The sequence below is a fragment of the Salmo trutta genome, unplaced genomic scaffold (assembly GCF_901001165.1).
Source record: "Salmo trutta unplaced genomic scaffold, fSalTru1.1, whole genome shotgun sequence".
NCBI lineage: Eukaryota > Metazoa > Chordata > Actinopteri > Salmoniformes > Salmonidae > Salmo > Salmo trutta.
Window position 1 is genome coordinate 7,471,699 of NW_021822911.1, and position 3,533 is coordinate 7,475,231.

The 3,533-nt window shown below is 44.7% G+C and overlaps 1 long non-coding RNA gene across 1 annotated transcript; it reads left to right on the forward strand.

Annotated features, from left to right (window-relative positions):
* Positions 1 to 1,558: 1,558 nt before the first annotated feature.
* On the forward strand, positions 1,559 to 1,806 carry LOC115186382 (uncharacterized). The gene is made up of 2 exons (XR_003875733.1): positions 1,559 to 1,631; positions 1,731 to 1,806. It is a non-coding gene; the product is annotated as an uncharacterized LOC115186382 (long non-coding RNA).
* The last annotated feature ends 1,727 nt before the right edge of the window (positions 1,807 to 3,533 follow it).

Consider the following 3,533-nt stretch of genomic DNA (forward strand, 5'->3'; position numbering starts at 1 on the left):
TACATTTATAATGAGTAATTAACTTTATGTTTTACTAACCTACATTTATAATGAGTAATTAACATTATGTTTTACTAACATACATTTATAATGAGTAATTAACATTATGTTTTACTAACATACATTTATAATGAGTAATTAACATTATGTTTTACTAACCTACATTTATAATGAGTAATTAACTTTATGTTTTACTAACATACATTTATAATGAGTAATTAACATTATGTTTTACTAACCTACATTTATAATGAGTAATTAACATTATGTTTTACTAACCTACATTTATAATGAGTAATTAACATTGTTTATTCATTATTGTCACGACTTCCACCGAAGTCGGTCCCTCTCCTTGTTCGGGCGGTGTTCGGCGGTCGACGTCACCGGCCTTCTAGCCATCACTGATCCACTTTTCATTTTCCATTGGTTTTGTCTTGTCTTCCATCACACCTGGTTCCAATCCCATCAATTACATGTTGTGTATTTAACCCTCTGTTTCCCCTCATGTCCTTGTCGGTGATTGTTTGTTGTATGTAATGGTGCATTTATGCTCTGGTGTGCGACGGGTTTTGTACCCACTTCCTTTATTTTGTATATGTTGGTTTTCGGAATTTGTGAGCACTTATTAAACGATTCCGTTTATACCAAGTTCGTTCTCCTGCGCCTGACTTCCCTGCCACCAACACGCACCCTTTACAATATGTTTCACTAACATACATTTATAATGAGTAATTAACATTGTGTTTTATTCATTATGTGTTTTCTTTCCAGTACACATGATATTTTGCCACAGACACTCCATTTGATTACTCGATCGTAAGTGGTATTATGTCAAATGCAGAAAAGGTATTAATTTAGTATTTACAGATGCTCAAAATGAGCAATTGGAAATACATTGTGACTGTTCTCGTCCTTCAGCCTGATATACCTGGTCTGAGGAGATGGGGGTGTGTGGTCCTTCAGCCTGGTCTGAGGAGATGGTGGTGTCTGGTCCTTCAGCCTGGTCTGAGGAGATGGTGGTGTCTGGTCCTTCAGCCTGGTCTGAGGAGATGGTGGTGTCTGGTCCTTCAGCCTGGTCTGAGGAGATGGTGGTGTCTGGTCCTTCAACCTGGTCTGAGGAGATGGAGGTGTGTGGTCCTTCAGCCTGGTCTGAGGAGATGGTGGTGTCTGGTCCTTCAGCCTGGTCTGAGGAGATGGTGGTGTCTGGTCCTTCAGCCTGGTCTGAGGAGATGGTGGTGTCTGGTCCTTCAGCCTGGTCTGAGGAGATGGTGGTGTCTGGTCCTTCAGCCTGGTATGAGGAGATGGTGGTGTCTGGTCCTTCAGCCTGGTCTGAGGAGATGGTGGTGTCTGGTCCTTCAGCCTGGTCTGAGGAGATGGTGGTGTCTCGTCCTTCAGCCTGGTCTGAGGAGATGGTGGTGTCTGGTCCTTCAGCCTGGTCTGAGGAGATGGTGGTGTCTGGTCCTTCAGCCTGGTCTGAGGAGATGGTGGTGTGTGGTCCTTCAGCCTGGTCTGAGGAGATGGTGGTGTCTGGTCCTTCAGCCTGGTCTGAGGAGATGGGGGTGTCTGGTCCTTCAGCCTGGTCTGAGGAGATGGTGGTGTCTGGTCCTTCTGGGGAACCTGGAGCTGGACAGGTACAATCTGTTATTTGAATAAAAGTCAATGTCTTTGTAAGATTATCCCAAGTGATATTTAATTTTGAAGTGTTGGTACTTTTTTCTGAAAATATCCAGGCATGGCAGAAGGCTTGTCCACTGGATAGACTAAGGCAAGGCTTTGTTAAGGGGGATCTCCAGCATAGATTACGAATTTAACGGAAAAGGAGACATGAGGAAGTCACCCATGTAAGTGTCATGTCATGAAGTTGGTCATTTCTGATAACGAAACCATTTGGAAAATATGACATTATGTCCTGTTCCCAAATGTACTAGTTAAAGGTTTTAGACTACAGTATGTTATACTGTAACTAAAATGGTTTTAGACTACAGTATGTTATAACTATAACTAAAATGGTGGCATGATTTTTACAAACAGCATCAAATATACACTACATGACCAAATGTATGTGGACACCTGCTCACCGACCATCTCATTCCAAAATCAAGGGCATTAATATGGAGTTGGTCCCCCCTTTGGTGCTATAACAGCCGCCACTCTTCTGGGAAGGCTTTCCACTAGATGTTGGAACATTGCTGCGGGGACTTGCTTCCATTCAGCCACAAGAGCATTAGGGAGGTCGGGCACTGATGTTGGGTGATTAGGCCTGGCTCGCAGTTGACGTTCCAATTCATCCCAAAGGTGTTCAACGGGGTTGAGGTCAGGGCTCTGTGAAGGACAGTCAATTTCTTCCACACCAATCTCGACAAACAATTTCTGTATGGACCTCGCTTTGTGCACAGGGACATTGTCAATCAGAAATAGGAATGGGCCTTCCCCAAAATGTTGCCACAGTTGCCAGCACAGAATCATCTAGAATGTAATTGTATGTTGTAGCGTTACGATTTCCCTTCACTGGAACTAAGGGGACTAGCCCGAACCATGGAAAAACAGCCCCAGACCATTATTCCTCCTCCACCAAACTTTACAGTTGGCAGTATACGCTGGGGCAGGTAGTGTTCTCCTGGCATCCGCCAATCCCAGACGTGACAGTCGGACTGCCAAATGGTGAAGCGTGATTCATTACTCCAGAAAACGCGCTTCAGCACTTGGCTGCCCTGTTCTGGGAGCTTGTGTGGCCTACCACGTCACGCTTGAGCCGTTGTTTCTCCAAGATGTTTCCACTTCACAATAACTGCATTTACAGTTGACCAGGGAATCTCTAGCAGGACAGAAATGTGATGAACTGACTTTGTGGAAAGGTGGCATCCTATGACGGTGCCACGTTGAAAGTCACTGAGCTTTTCAGTAAGGCCATTCTACTGCTAATGTTTGTCTATGGAGATTACATGGCTGTGTGCTCGATTTTATACACTTGTCAGCAACGGATGTGGCTGAAATAGTCGAATCCACAAATTTGAAGGGGTGTCTAAATACTTTTGTATATCTAGTGTGTGTGTGTGTGTATATATATATATATATATATATATTTATTTTTTAAGTAACATTTATTTAACTAAGCAAGTCAGTTATTAATTAAGAACAAATGATTTATTATAATGACGGCCTGCCGGGGAACGGTGGGTTAACTGCCTTGTTCAGGGGCAGAACGACAGATGTTTACCTTGTCAGCTCCTGTTACTGGCCCAACGCTCTAACCACTAGGCTACCTGCCGCCCCAACGCTCTAACCACTAGGCTACCTGCCGCCCCAACGCTCTAACCACTAGGCTACCTGCCGCTCCAACGCTCTAACCACTAGGCTACCTGCCGCCCCAACGCTCTAACCACTAGGCTACCTGCCTCCCCAACGCTCTAACCACTAGGTTACCTGCCGCTCCAACGCTCTAACCACTAGGCTACCTGCCGCCCCAACGCTCTAACCACTAGGCTACCTTCCTCCCTTCCACTCTAACCACTAGGCTACCTGCCGCCCCAACG